The sequence below is a fragment of the Armigeres subalbatus genome, chromosome 2 (assembly GCF_024139115.2).
Source record: "Armigeres subalbatus isolate Guangzhou_Male chromosome 2, GZ_Asu_2, whole genome shotgun sequence".
In the NCBI taxonomy this organism is placed as follows: Eukaryota; Metazoa; Arthropoda; class Insecta; order Diptera; family Culicidae; genus Armigeres; species Armigeres subalbatus.
This window is the reverse complement of record NC_085140.1, coordinates 281,125,853-281,140,995: the sequence shown is the minus strand read 5'-3', so window position 1 is coordinate 281,140,995 and position 15,143 is coordinate 281,125,853. Positions and strand designations below refer to the sequence as shown.

Sequence of the window (15,143 nt, the reverse complement as noted above, 5' to 3'; positions counted from 1 at the left end):
TTAATTGCCTATTTCCGGGGATTAAACCACCCGACTTGGACGTTAATTCACAATGTTATGAAAACTCATATGTGAATGTGTACGTTATGTGGAAGATATTGATTTGGAAAATGTATTGGAGGTAACCACTTTCCCTTCGATGGGACTCGAACCCATGACCCTACAGTATGCTTGACTGGTGGTTTAACCATCTAAGCTACGAAGGACCTCCGTCGGCCTTCGCAACCTAGCGGCTACTGAACGAGCTCGAGATTGCCAAATTGGACGCCTAGTCAAATAATTCACAATCCATTTCTCAAGCTCTTGCCCAAGGATGTTAACGATCATTCAGTAATTTGCCTTCGATCATTTAGTAGTTTGTCAATAACACATTCCAGAAACTGAATTTCAAAATATGTTGTATGGTGGACTTCTAGTGCGAAGGTTTTTCTACAACTCTGCCTGATGGTTCGTTGTTTGAATTCCACTAGTAACGGAGTTATAGCTATAGTTTCAGTACCTTAGACTAAATGATAACAAAATTCCAATCATTTAGTTTGAGTTACTGCAATTAGCGCTCTAACTCCGTTATTAGTTGAATTCTAATAACGAACCATTAAGTAAAGTTATAGAAAAGCCTTCGCACTAGGAGTCCACCATACAACATATTTTGAGATTCAGCTGCTGGAATGGGTTTTTTGACAACCTACTAAATGATCGAACGCAAATTACTGAATGATCGTTAACATCCTTGGTACGCAATGCGGTCGGGTCTGAGCTTGACGACCGACTGGCAAATAGCTTACACAACCTCACTTGATCAGAACAGTTGTTGATGAAGAATGCGTATAGTAGGGTGGTTCAAAAAATAGATTTTGCTCCACAGTGCTCATCTGATTCTTTACCATGTTCTGAGTGTCCTCTGAAAATTTGAGCTCATTTGGATTAAAACTGATTTAGCACAAGCCGTTTCAAGTTTGCATGGAAATTAGTATGGGGATTTTTGTTTTCATTATACTGTTGATGGCGCTTCCCCATCAAGCGCATGTTTTAAAAAAAAACCTATATAGCTAAAAGGAATACTCAACAGCTTTCACTCAGTGAAAACCGCATCTCAATTAATCGTTCCAATAATTAGTAATCGAATTTAATCTATACCGTGGTTTTCTATAGCTGATTGTATAACTCATAAACAGGCAACATTGCTGCTCGTGGCGCGAAGGATAGCACACACAAATACAGAAGTTAAGCGATCATGACTAAAGATTCGCAACCTGTCTTAAAATCGATTACTAATTATTGGGACGATTAATCAACATGCGGTTTTCGTTGGGTGAAAGCTGTTGACTTTTAAAGCAATAAACTGTTTTTCCATAAAGAAATCAAAATCCACGAAATCCAAAACTTCCATAAATAAATTAATATAAGCAATAAACAATCACAATTTTCCACAAAATAAATATTTTTTTCACAAAAAAATTAAAAACTTTCCACGAAAAAAACAATAAACAGCAATACAAAAATAAAAGGAAAATTTCATTAAATAATACAAAAAATCAATAAAATTGATGAAATTTCCCATGACCTTTAAACGCTTTCAAAGAAGGGGTAATATATGGCCAAAAAAGCCATCTCTACATCCAAGCTATTGTTGGGGTCCTACGAATAAATTTTAACTCATATTGAAAAGTCGTTATAATTTTAATTTTGAATAACACACATATGAAAGTCATTATTAAGTAGAGGGAAAGACGGCTTTGGCAGGTTTTGTTCTATTATTGGCAGGGGGGTTTTTGTCGACCAAATTTTATGAAAGTTGGCCACAATGTTCTTTGATATGTAAAGAATGTTTAGGCCAAATTTGAGCATAGTCAGACATAAAAAACCCCTGCCAATAATAGAACAAAACCTGCCAAAGCCGTCATTCCCCCTAACTGTTTTCATTGATCACTAAAGTCATTTTTTGGGGCATAGATGATTGCTAATAAAATAGATAACAGTACATATTGGCCTTCTGAAAAATCACCTTATTTGATCGGAATCGACGCATTAACAACACATGCAGACATGATTTCAACACCTAATGAATTCATCTTTTTTTTTTCCTGAAAGGCATTTTCCTTTGAACAGAATGCTCAAAAACTTAGTTGAACAATAGCAACTCACCGAGGGCATTGTAACCTTAGGCTAACTAACTAGGCACAGTAAAATATTTGTATATGGAAATAAACACTGATTGAATGATAAGTGATACATTAATTCGATTGGGTGTGTCGAAAACGTTTTAATAATCCCAGAGCCAAGAACAAAGTAAAAAAAACAAAGAAGAATGAATCCAGTTTCTCAAACAAGCGCTCATTATATCTTCACATTCCATGTCATCTATCTTCTAATTTGAATATTTGAATTAATTAAATAGAAAAAGTATTTTAGGCTCTTTTTAGTGGAATGTATTCAACCGTCTAAGACGAGTTAAGTACTCTCCATTTAATTCCACCAATTAGATAAGAAAATTATTTTGAATGTCTTCACTTGTCATAAGACGAGTTAATACAATCCCATTGAATTCCACCACTTAATTGTATCTTGACAGATACGTATCTCGACCTCAACAGTAAGGTCGAAAATGATCGCAGCTTACACTATTTATACTATGCGTAGGTATATTAATTTATCTAGGTACTTATCTAGTTACATTTACTACGGTGCTTACTTCTACTCGCTTGTTGCGCTTAAATACTAATTAAATACTTATTTATTTTCCCAAAATATAAAAAAATAATTGTAGATAAAAATATGGCAATAAATTATCTCCAATGCGTCTAACATGCTTTTTTCATCTATTTCAGGTACGTACCCAACTTGTGTAAACATAAAAAAGTACTCAAGCGATATTCATGAGTAAGTAACTGGAACCGTTTGCAATACTTCACCCGGCTTTGAAAGTGCTGCGGTTCAGTAGATCTGCTAGTACTTCAAAGCTACTGATCTGTAGAATATTATTTGTTTTTACTTCCTTTATCCTCAATGTTCTACTGACTGATTCCCATTCAACCATATCTATGAGAACCTGACCACCCCCACACAAAGTTGTGGGCTTGGATGGCAGCATAAGTATCAACAGCTATATAAACGAACGTCTGCGCAGGGTTGAGTCGATACGATGATGATGTTGATGACGACGACGACGACGGCGATGATGATCATGACGAAAAGCCAACGGGGCCTTCGCTCTCTGGCCAGGCCGCGCAACCACACAGGTACTGCAGAGCTATACTGCGCCGCGTGCTCGCACACCTTGGCGTAGGAGCTAAGCGAAAACGGAGTAGTAGTGCACAACAACACCGCGCGGGGCGGCTCTCGGTTCAGTATGCACGGGGCAGCAGCGCGAGCGAGTGAGCAAGAACGCAAATCATCAACTATTCCGCGCCCGCCGTATCCGTTTGTAGTATACCGTGTGGAGTCGAAAAAATACGGCGCGCGATCGACTGGCTCCGCTGGAAAGAGATAACCAATTATAAAGTGTATTTTGTAAAATTAATGGAAAAATATGTATTCGTTTTGTGGTGTCTGACGAGTTCAGTTTCGAGTCGGACGTTCAGCGAGACGGGAACGCTGAGTGGCTATGCGAGCGAGCGAGCATACGCGCGATCTAACGCTTCTTCGGCAATCGTAGGGTTTTTGGGCCGCGAACTGTAAAAGTAGGGTTTGGGTGAATCGATTAGTTGATTGCTGGAACGGTTTCGTTGCTTGCACTCGATTTGCGCGTTGACATTTTGGGACGGTTGAACGGTACTTTACTTCAGCTCTGGGGCTGGTGAATGGTGAGATTCAGATTTGGAAAACCAATTGAGTTTATTGTGCTATTGATTGTGTGATTTGTCGACAGTGATATGGTGTGTGGATGGAAGAATTGTAATGCGCCTTGTTGATCGAAAAGTCAAAGGTGGTGTGAGGTGGTGATGCATTGTTGATGGGGAGGGATCCGGTGTCGATGGAAGAGATAAACCGTATTGGGCTCGCTAACCCGCCAACAACGTGTGATAATTGTGGGAACGATTTATGCCTGCATCCAGCAATGCAAGGCGGACGTAGCGGATCTTCGCCGGTGGCTCTCATCGACGGATAGTTGGAGCGATTGTGTATACCATTTCATCGAAAACAATTTTGCGGAATTTTACTCACAGTGCTAATATTAAAGCTATCAATTGAAATGCTATCCATCATCAAATTTAAACTTCAGAGAACCGGGATTTTTTCTCCAACGAAAATATATTGATAATCGAAATCTACTGTCGCCGGATTGGCAATCAAAAACATTTACTCTCAAGGTTAACTGGACTCTTAGCGAAGATGTTGAGTGTCGCCTTAGCAGTTGTTAAACTTATATATTTCTATTGCTAATGGTCACCATGCAGTTATGTTCAGGGTGGCCACCGAACCGGGAAAAACGGGAAAAGCGGGAAAAAGACGGGAAATTGAAGTCACCGGGAAAAAAAGCGGGAAAAACCGGGAATTCAGAACATGAACCGGGAAAAAATAAATGTTTGATAACTTACATTCAAAATTCTTCAAAGTTTTTAATGAAGTTGATATAAAAAGGCGATATTCATTCTTCAATCGCATTCTAATTGAGTTATTTGATTTTAGTACATAATGTGTGAGGTATAAAAAATAAGTAGTTTTTTTTTCAGATCCAATTGTCTCTAGATCATTTTTATTCCAATTTCGAGTAAGCGGCTTTTTGACTGATTTGTGATATTTTGTACGTGAAAGGAAAACGGAAATTATTTCAAATCAATTCATGCGTACATTTGTTGTAGGATAACTTCAGTTATGGTGTTGAGGGATATCCTACAGTATTGGACCTATACGATTTGTGATCAATTAAATCTGTTAAACAAAAACTTGGGCAAAATATGAGTAATTTTTTGGCGCTTGGTGTGATTTGGTAGAGCCCTGGCCATATATCATAAATATTTTGTTATAAGGCATGTCCAAGAGTAGTTTGGAATTATATTTGAAAATTCTACAAATCATTGAAAATTGTAATTATTTAATACTACGTGAATAAGTCTGTACTATTCTAAAGAGTAGAATATCTTTAGTTTACTATTTTTCCACAACTAACCTAATATTAGAGAAGGTTATGACGGTGAAAAAGCTACTCTAAGATAGTTTTCTGATTTGTAACACGGAATAATAAATAAGTTCCAAAGCTAAGAACATTTCAATATACTAATATTGAATGGGGACGTTCAAAGTTTTCAATAAAAAATCCAAGATTTACTTTCTAGACATTAATTCTAGAAATTAAAAAATAGTAGAGTTGAATTAATTACGAATCGAATACATATGTTTTGATTGCCTAAAATGTGTTTAAATTGCTTTCTGTGAACATTATGCTTTTAGAAGGAAGAACCACACTAGACTGGTATACAATTTCCATTGGCACTGTCAGAAACTAACGAAAGTTGTGCATCCAAGAAAAATATACGAATGTTTTGCAACTAAGAAAAGAATTAAATCATTGTAATTAAGTGCCATTGTAGAATTAAAATTCGACATTGATGAAATGCCGGTTAACACTAACTGCATGGCAACGAAGCGCACAATTTCAGTGTGCCTTTTGATAAAATACAATTTCGCATAACATGTTGTTGGTAATTTAATGTATCTATTTCAAAGGTTCGTTGCAAATGAATCGCCTGCTTTGAGCGTGCTTACAGCGACACACTAGGAGTTAACTTTCTGAAATCAGTATGGCGAATGGCATCTAAGGTTCGATTCCTTAAAATTAAGCACCTTCATCGAAAAAAATATTTGATAGGCGTAGAAGCGGACACCTTCCTACATAACCGGTACCAAATAGTTTTTCATGAAAAGTTACTAATTTTGAGAAAACCCGCGTTAGATGTCTTTCGCCATACAAATTTCTGGCGGTTAACTCATGCTGACTGTTTGCTCATATATACGATAGCGCCTTGATGAAGAAGCGGCGGGTAGAATATCAGCCACTGCCAATAATTCATTAACAGTTGCTTCGATTCAAAACTGACCTCCAGTTTGGTCAGACAATAAAATATCTAGTTAAAGTATAAAAACTATCTCCCTGATTTTTTTCAAGTTAAATTAAAACCGGGAAAATTTGACAAAAATTACCGGGAAAAGCGGGAAAAAACCGGGAATTTGAAAATCGAATTTCAGTGGCCACCCTGTATGTTAATTTTTCATGGATTTTTTTTACGTAGAATTACGTCCTTTAGTAAGTTAGGGCGTCATTCCAAAGAACCAGGTCAGGAAGTAAGAACCAATAACTCAGCCGTTTTTCAACGGATTCTGGAGATTTTGGTATTAACCGGTAAACTCACTAAGATATTAAAAAACAATTGAAAAAACAATGCATTGAAATGAAAAATTTAATTTTGCCAATCGGTGAAACTTCACTTTTACAGTAAATTGCCTACATTTCAGCTATTAGGGACCCGGCATGAACATGCACAAAATGTTTATGATCGAATTTCGTATCCACTATCGTACTACACGTAATTCTAGACTGAGCAAAATGGACGTATGATTTTCATTCGAACGCCGTATGAAGATTTGCCACAAGGAATCGATATGAATTTCAATATGTTGCCTTATGAATGATGATTTTCATTAAAAAAAAAGTACAGCAGACTGGGTTCGATCCATGGATGTCAAGATCGGGAAGCCGGAACGCCCATCGATACTTGAATACTTGGGAAGGTAATTGCGTATAAGAAGCTCTGTTGGTGGAAGATGGTGGAATATAAAAAAATCAATTAAAAAAATGGAATGGGTGTCTTTGATACAATCTTCTACTTTTTTCTGGTTTTTGTTTTCTTTATCCCAACGAAATTCATACACGGTGTGTTTGTCCGAAGAGGCTTATTTTCAAAAAATCAGTATCTCTAAAACACTCACAACACGAAAGTATAGGTTTTCCTCTTTCACGTAGGTGCATTTTTAAAATGTTATATCGGGGGTCATTTTTTCATACATTTTTGGGGGGGTTAAATCGGCTATAATTTGAGATTTCTATGGAATTTGCACCAAAAATAGTGAAAATAATAAAAATTGTTCTAGATCCCCCGATAGAACATTTTAGTTTACCCACTATATGAAAGAGGAGAGCATCTACTTTCACGTGGTGGGTGTTTCAGAGATACTGATTTTTGAAAAATAATGTTTCCCCATAGACACACCGTGCATATGGGTATCTTTTCTGAGTTAACCCTGAGATTTTTTTTTAAATTTTACTGGGAATTTATGATAAAATTTCCTTGAATTTCATTACTTCGATTTTTTTTTTTTGAATCTCAACTTCATTTTATTCAAAATATTCTGAATTTTCACAGAAAAATCTTTTAAGTTTGCAAGTGATATTAATCTGAAATTTTTCGGGATTTTTTTTAATCTTTTCGAACAGGATCTGGTTTTTAAAAAATTAAGTGAAATTTTTCAGAATTTTTACGGAAATCCTTTCCACGTCCACGTCCTAATAACATCGATACATTTATTGTGGTTTTATAGCATACTTGAAAAGTAAATCGCTGTCTCCAAGAGCGTTATAAAACCATAACTGTTACTTGGATGGAATGTTTTTTTGAATTTTTTTTTTAATTACTCTGAATTTCCACGGAAAAAATTCTGAATCCACACAAGAAATTCTTTTGATATTTCACAAGAAATTCTCCATAATTCCCAAAGGAAATTTTTCTGAATTGCTTTGAAACATCTTCCGCACGTTTCTTGGAGACCTTTGAACCTAAAGAGAAAGGAAAAATCTAACAAGGAAAAATTGACCATTTATTATTTTGCGTTTTCAAGGGCACCCCATTCAAAATGGAAGCAACGCATAACTGTCTTCTTCTTCTTCTTCTTATTGGCATTACATCTCCACACTGGGACAGAGCCGCCTCGCAGCTTAGTGTTCATAAAGCACTTCCACAGTTATTAACTGCGAGGTTTCTACGCCAGTTTACCAATTTTGCATTCGTATATCATGAGGCTAACACGATGATACTTTTATGCCCAGGGAAGTCGAAACAATTTCCAATCCGAAAATTGCCTAGACCGTCACCGGGAATCGAACCCAGCCACCCTCAGCATGGTATTGTTTTGTAGCCGCGCGTCTTACCGCACGGCTAAGGAGGGCCCCGCATAACTGTCATTTTTATTATTTCACGCATGTTGCGACGCAGCAAAGCTAGAATAACAAAAATGATAGTTGTGAGTTGCTTCCAGATTGAGTTGGGTGCCCTTGAAAACGCTTTTTGTTTTGGATTCCGGGGGGCTTGTCCTTAAACAGTAAGCCAAGAAAATGATAATCCCCAATGACAATTGAGTAAGAAAAAAACGTTTTGTCACAGTTTGTCGAATTGGGCTGTTTTTCGCACTTGTATCAGGTTGCGATAAACTTGTTTTCATGACTTGTTATAATTGAGAGAAGTTTATTCTCTCGTCCATTATTGTTTGGTATCAATTGAGTGCAAACTCTGCAATCCTTGCCCCTGTAACAATCGTCAGCCAAAACACCAACCTTATTGGATTGACTCACCAGCATTCGGACGAAAAGATTGTTTGGCAGAAAGTGTCATTTGGCGGAATGGATCATACGACCGTAAATGTCGTTTACGGAACAGGGCATATATCGCAAAAGGGTCAAACAATTGTGAATGTGAAAAGTATGAAGATTATTCACTATAATAAGGAAGTGAGAAGTGAAAAGTGCGAAATGAAGAGTAAGAAGTAAGACGTCTCACTTTTTACTTCTTATTCTTCATTTATCGCTTCTCACTGTGGAAAGAAATGAAAGGTGATTAGTAAAGAATGAGGAGTGAAAAATGAGTAGTAAAAAGTAAAAAGTGAGATGTGTCACTTCTTACTTCTCATGAGAAATAATATGTTTCATTTCTCACATTTCATGTCTCACTGCTTACTTATCATGTAACTTTTTCTTACTTCTCATTTGTTACTTCTTACTTCTCATGCTAACTTCTTACTGCGAGAAGTAAGAAATTAGATGTGGGACGTCTCATTTATCCTTTCTCATTTATCACTTACCATTCTAGTGAGAAGTGAGGAGTGATTAGTGAAGGGTGAGAGTTTCACAGTGAGAAGAAAGGAGGGAAAAGACAATGGTACTAAGTTGACGTTTTACTTCTCACTTTTAATTTTCATCTCTCTTCTCATTTCTCACTTTACACTTCTCAATTGTTATTATTCGCTTCGCACACACACCCGTTCAGCAAACGACATTTACGCTCGTATGTCCCATTCGGCCAAATGACATTTCCGGTCTTATATATTCCGTGGCCCTTTCTACCAAACCGTCATTTCGGCTAAACAGCATTTTCGGCCAAACAACTTTTTCAGCATTTTCGGCCAAACAACTTTTCCTATTAAGCCAATCGACCAATCTTCTGCACAATGCCTGCCTATTGACATCTTCGGTCAAATGAATGTCGACCAAATGGTTTGTGCGACCAATTGACATTACAAAGGTTCTATGTGTTGTTGTTATCACGATTGAATTTATTTTTATCTCATTCAATTGTTATATATTGTAGAGAAAGAAGTTGAGAACTAGTTCACGAGAAGCGCGGCCTCCTTTCCAATAAAGTTTTTATTAAGGGGATGTGGGATAAAACGGTGCTTAAAAAATTATGTAAAAAAATCGCCAAAATAAAAAAAACGATGGATTTGATGGTGATTGATCGATTTTGTTTAAATTTTGCATGCTTTTTCTACTCAATTAGAACTTTATACCAAGAGATTTATTTATATCAGTGGTTCTCAACCTGAAGTACATGTACCCCTGGGGGTACCTTGGACAAAAATGCATAATGGCGGATGCATTACAATTCCAATAAAAACTCATTGATAAAGTACTGATAATTATTTTACTTTTGAATCTAAGACTGTGTGCCGTACATAATATGCATGGGGATCAGTAAATCAACGTTTAGCTAATCAAAACGATGAAGGCACAACATTTGAAAATCTTTAATGTAAACAATTAATTGCATATTATTCGTTAACTTGGCCGTACGAAAATACCAAAGCTCGATTTCGGAGGGAGACCGGCAGCAAACCCCAGACTGCTGGCCTTGAGCCAACGGCAGTCTTTGGAGTGGGTGCTCGAGACCTCTTGTGGGATTCCGGGTCTTAGGGCGTACGGACGTAAGAGAGTTTTCGGATCTCGGGAACCTAACTTACGCAAATTACTCACTGTCAGTCGGCACTTTATTTGTCTGTTCAGCTTCATACACGGGTTCTTCCTGGGTTTCCGCCAGTTGACAACTCGGCATCGATGTAAGCGGCGGGAATAGGCATTTTGGCGATCGTCGAATGTGGCCGCCGGGGAGAACTCCGGGAACTTGTGGGGACTTGACCGGTTTCGGGTGTTTTCCACCGGCGAGGTGGGAGCCTTGAACGGGGTCGCGTCACGGCGATTGACGAATGTAGCATAAACTTGACTTTTTCGGCGGTATTTCGGAGAGGTCACGAGGATGTTAAATTGGGGGGAAGCCGGGAAAACTGCGATGGCGTCTTCTTACAAAAAGAATGGCGGCCGAGCGGAGGGTTGACGGGATCGAAATCCGCGTGATTACGTCGGAGAACGCCGGCGGCGGGCGTGGTAATCTCGAAGGGTTATCGCAACGGTGGCGGTTCCGTGAAATGGCGTCGTAGGACGTATGATGGCGGCCGGGTGTATCAACCAGAGGTTACGGTTACGGGTTACGGAGTGACTAACTCAGCCCACTAAACACGGGAATCAGAACTGTTTATATGGAAGCGGCGGAGACTCTCAGGCGGATCAGGTTGGCTACGATGGTTCCACGGTATTCACGGCAACTTAACAGAGATCAATCTTGCCATTTAGCAAAACGTGCTAAAAACGTGTTTATTGGGGGAGGAATTGGTAACTTTCCTTTTTGATGCCACTCGCTTTATCGCTTCACATCAACTGCCTCTTGATGTGGTCAACAGCATCTTTTCCCCCCAAAAATCATCAATCGCTCTCTTCTTTTTTTCTCGCATTCCACTGCTCCATTTCAGTGGTTTACTCGGCAGGTTTACTCGGCACTCAGATAAATCATCGCACTGGTGCGCCTCGCGCGTGCATCGGCTGCCCAGTGCCTATGCGCATCCAATACAAATTGACCGTTAGAGATCCATAATTAAATTTACAAAGTTCGTCCCTATTTTCCCGTATTTGTAACATTGTGTAGGGGTTACCACGCTTATCTAGAGAGTAGGAGGTTGAGAGTTCGAGTCTTGGTGGGACACGTGGAATCTTTTTCGCAAATTTTATATCAATTTTTCCATTTCGAAACATGTGCTGTGCATATGTACAGCCAAGATATTTAATGTAAAATTTAAATCAATCAAAAGCCTCCTTTCAAGAGGCTAAGAAGCCTATTTTAAGAGACTTGGATGCTTCTCTTCAATGAGTATCGGAAGCCTACTTTCGAGAGATTCGGAAACCTCCTTTCAACAGCCTTATAGACCTCCTTCCAAATGGTTCAGAGGCTTCCTTTCAAGAGGCTCGAAGGCCTTCTTTCAGGAGTCTCAGAAGCCTTCTTTCAAGAGGCTCGAGAGCCCCTTTCAAGAAGCTTGGAAACCTCATTTCAAGATACTAGTAAGCCTCTTCTTCGAAAGCCTCCTTTCAAAAGCCTGTAGGCCTCCCTACGAATCGTTCAGAAGTTCAGCTCGGAATCCGCTTTTGAAGAAGCTTGGAAGCCTTCTTTCAAGGTTCTCAGAAGCCTTCTTTCAAGAGGCCCGGAATCATCCTTTCAAGAGGGTCGAAAGTCCCTTTCAAGAAGTTCGGAAGCCTGATTTCAAGAGACTCGTAAGCTTCTTTTAAGAGGCTTGGAAGCCTTCTTTCACGATTCTCAAAAATGGTTCAGAGGCCTTTCTCTAAGAGTCTCAGAAGTCTTGTTTCAAGAGGCTCGGAAGCTCCTTTCAAGAAGTTTGGAAGCCTCATTTCAAGAGACTCGTAATCCCTTTTAAGAGGCTTGGAAGCCTCCTTTCAAGATCTCAAGATCGAATGTCGCTTTGTGCCCGTCGTGATAGAGTATGAAAAGATGGAAGTAGTACCACCATATGAAGGAACTTTTTTTTCTGTTTCTCGCCGCAATAGTTACCAGTTAGCTTTTGATAAGTTATCTTTTTTGCCAGTCTCGGTAATAATGAAGTCACGAGATTATCCGAGCCGTTCAAAGGATTTCATTCCAGAACGTTTGGCAAAAGACGGGTGGTTTATTAATTAACTGTTGAGCATATGTCCCTAGCTGAATTTTCAAAAGGGGCCAGAGACAAGCTAGCCTAGGGCTGAAAGTCTCCTTAATGAAGATACTAAAAAAAATGTCAAAAGAAGTTTCAGTCTTGGGCTCCCTTGCGTACTTTCCTTTTTCGATCATTCATTAGCGTTTGATCTTCACCGATCATGCCATAAGCAAATAAATCATCATATAAAGCAGTGAAGAACAAAATCGTACATATTTTTCGATTTTTAGTCAATGCTTGACTGATAAATTATCGCTTTTTTGCTTTTGCCTAGTTTCGCTTGAAAGAAAGATAACTGTTAGTAACTTATGAATGTCAAGTCATATATTTTTGAATACATACACTGAACTTATTATTAAAGTATGTATACAATATTGCGTCCCTTCTTAGCCTAGCGGTAAGATGCGCGGCTATAAAGCAAGACCATGCTGAGGGTGGCTGGGTTCGATTCCCGGTGCCGGTCTAGACAATTTTCGGATTGGAAATTGTCTCGAGTTCCTTGGGCATAAAAGTATCATCGTGTTAGCCTTATGATATACGAATGTAAAAATAGTAACTTGGCTTAGAAACCTCGCGGTGGAAGTGCTTAATGAACACTAAGCAGCGAGGCGGCAATGTCCCAGTGGGGGATGACTTGCCAATAAGAAGATGGAGAATACAAAATTGCGCATGTATAGTGGAGTAGTGTCGAATGGCATAAAACTTTATGAGTTTCCGAGCTCCATATCAAATGTTATTTTTCTTTCTTAAGCTTACTTACACGTAATAACAAGCAAAACATTATTTGTTTGCTGATTAGCAGTCACATAGTTAATTACTGCAAGGGATTTTTTTTTATTAAATTTCACAACCCCTTTCCTTCCCTTCTACAAGTTGTTTTCAAATAATCCGATGGGGACGTGCACTGTTATAAAAAGTACATCACCATCGAAAAAAGCACAGGACGGTGGAGACTACGTGTCTGTCCCGGGACCATGCGAGTGACCTGGAAGGCCGAAAACAATGTTGGAACAGCAAAAAAGTCTCCCTTACGTAAACAGCGCATCAACCTTTATTGACAATTCGTGTTCTGTATTTTAGCAACGAAATGTCTGTTCTTGTACACTCCTTTGCAAAATTACCGAAAAATTGATATCTCGGAAATTAATCAGTATAGAGTTCTGTTGATAGACGTGGCATATGATTCTTGCCCATTTTTTTTTTTTCAAAAGAATCTCCGAAAAAAAAATCATTGGAGAATTATATACGAGTACGATCTCTTTCGTCCATAACAGCATTTGTGTTCGCCTACACCATTAATTGAAATCCAATTAAAATATTGCAATCTCCGTTAAATGTAAGTTAATTCCGTTCTGTGTAATTTTCAACCGCGAAATTCGGTTAAATAGCTTTCGGTGAAATGTTCTACGTTCAATCGTTACCAACTGAGTGGAATGTAGCTTTCGGCAGAGCCACCTAACATCAGTGAAATTCATTGTTCTCGGATCCGTCGCCGCCAGGTTTGGAAACAATAAGCCATTTTCATCACGTTTTATGAACTGCTAGCAACAGCAGCCGGTTGAGACCCCTTGCCTAAACAGAAATGAGAAGAAATACGAGCTGATAGCGTAGATAGTGATACAGTTGATAGTGAATTTCTTTATATGTGCGCTGCCGTGGAACAGTGAAACCGCACACATACACCGGGGAAAGAAGAAGCAACTTACCTGGAGCGAGCAGCCAGTGCCAGTGGTGGTAGCAGTTTCAACGAGGAGCAGCCTCACCTTACCCATTAGCACCTCCGCCCTGTGGTGGCCGACCGTAGAGGAAAACGTATGTAAATATCGAAACGAAGAAGTTTTGTTTTATGCTCGTCTCGCCATAAATGGAGTTTGCTGTTAGTACACTATGTGCTCTGAATATCACGTCATGTATATGCGGGGGACGTACGACGACGACGGTTATCTGCTGGACTAGAGCTAGAGTAATATGCTGAATGGTCCATTGTTTTCCAGCGATAGCGCTACACTGCTGCTGACCATAGGGGCAAACTACTGTGGTGTTGAGCCATTTTTTTTCTCGGAAGTTAGTGAAACTTTTTGTTTTCTCTACTGTTTATCTATTTTATCTTTTACAAAGCTGTGTTTTATATCAATCAATAATTAATTGAACATGTTTTCAATATGCGTATGGCGAAATCAGTGTTATATATTGGTTGGAGATCAAAATCTTTGTTAATTCAATGTTGACGACGATTACAAGCTACACTTTGCCTCAAGCTGAAAATCTCGTTAATGAAGAATTTAAAAAAGTTACACTTTGGCTAAAATGCTCCGTACGTCTGTAAAAAGCCAAGAAGGTTTAACGAACTACATTTACTAACCAAGGTTTAAAAATTATCCAAACTTTTAAGAGAGCAATCAGTATATTGTTGTTGTTTAAAAAAAAACATTGTGGATTTGATTGATCAATGCTCAATGTATTGAATATTATCTCTTGCGCAATGTATGGTTGATTTATTTATACCAGCACTTCATTTCACAAAACTTTGAGAATTTATTCTATAGTACAAAATTAGGGCAAAGTTACTTATGTTAGCTGAACCATCATGTATATAGGATTTCAGTTGTATTGACCCTATAAATCATTTCAACTCCTCCGGGATCCAATTGATTATAAGAAAATGTTGTTCGCACATTTATTGGCTGGTAATCCTATAACATCGTCCATCTTTACGAGTTTCACTGTTTTTCGCTAAACGATATGACGTCACGATACATTATCGTCGCTGCGTTTTTTCGTATATTGCTTAATCCTTCATTATAGCACTTGGAGTGCGCACGCAAGACAAATAATCAATAACTATC

At 38.5% G+C, this 15,143-nt stretch overlaps 1 protein-coding gene across 8 annotated transcripts in view; it reads left to right on the top strand.

The window, feature by feature from the left end:
- Positions 1-15,143, top strand: part of LOC134212317 (serine/threonine-protein kinase 26) — a 234,433-nt gene that overhangs the window by 107,949 nt on the left and 111,341 nt on the right. Inside the window, exons 1-2 of one of the 8 annotated variants that reach the window (XM_062690059.1) lie at positions 3,555-3,803; positions 13,843-14,109. The exons of 4 other annotated variants lie outside the window; for them this stretch is intronic. The gene's annotated coding sequence lies outside the window, so the exon portion shown is untranslated. Of the gene's footprint in view, positions 1-3,554; positions 3,804-13,796; positions 14,114-15,143 lie in introns of those variants that run through there. 3 more of the 8 variants (XM_062690058.1, XM_062690060.1, XM_062690061.1) reach the window with 3 other exon arrangements.